This window comes from Eimeria mitis, genomic scaffold (genome assembly GCF_000499745.2).
Source record: "Eimeria mitis Houghton genomic scaffold, Emh_scaff122, whole genome shotgun sequence".
In the NCBI taxonomy this organism is placed as follows: domain Eukaryota; phylum Apicomplexa; class Conoidasida; order Eucoccidiorida; family Eimeriidae; genus Eimeria; species Eimeria mitis.
The window spans coordinates 24,744-24,992 of NW_013568279.1; the positions used below are offsets into that span (position 1 = coordinate 24,744).

The 249-nt window shown below is 39.4% G+C and overlaps 1 protein-coding gene across 1 annotated transcript in view; it reads right to left on the reverse strand.

The window, feature by feature from the left end:
• The window catches only part of EMH_0087340 (uncharacterized protein), a gene marked incomplete at both ends in the record, with an annotated part of 3,135 nt that overhangs the window by 793 nt on the left and 2,093 nt on the right, over positions 1-249 (reverse strand). The window lies entirely within an intron of this gene.

Sequence of the window (249 nt, forward strand, 5' to 3'; positions counted from 1 at the left end):
GGCAGCAGCAACAGCAGCAGCAGTAGCAACAGCAGCAACAGCAGCAGCAGAGGAAGCAATATATAAGAAGAGATAAATAAAAAAAAGAAAAGGAGATAGATAAAGAGAGAGACAAAAGAGAGAAAAACAGAAAAAACAATAAAATAAAAAACGGAGACTGTCTCCTTCGGCGCTAAAAAAAACCCTAAACCCTAAACCCTAAACCCTAAACCCTAAACCGTAAACCCTAAACCCTAAACCCTAAACCCT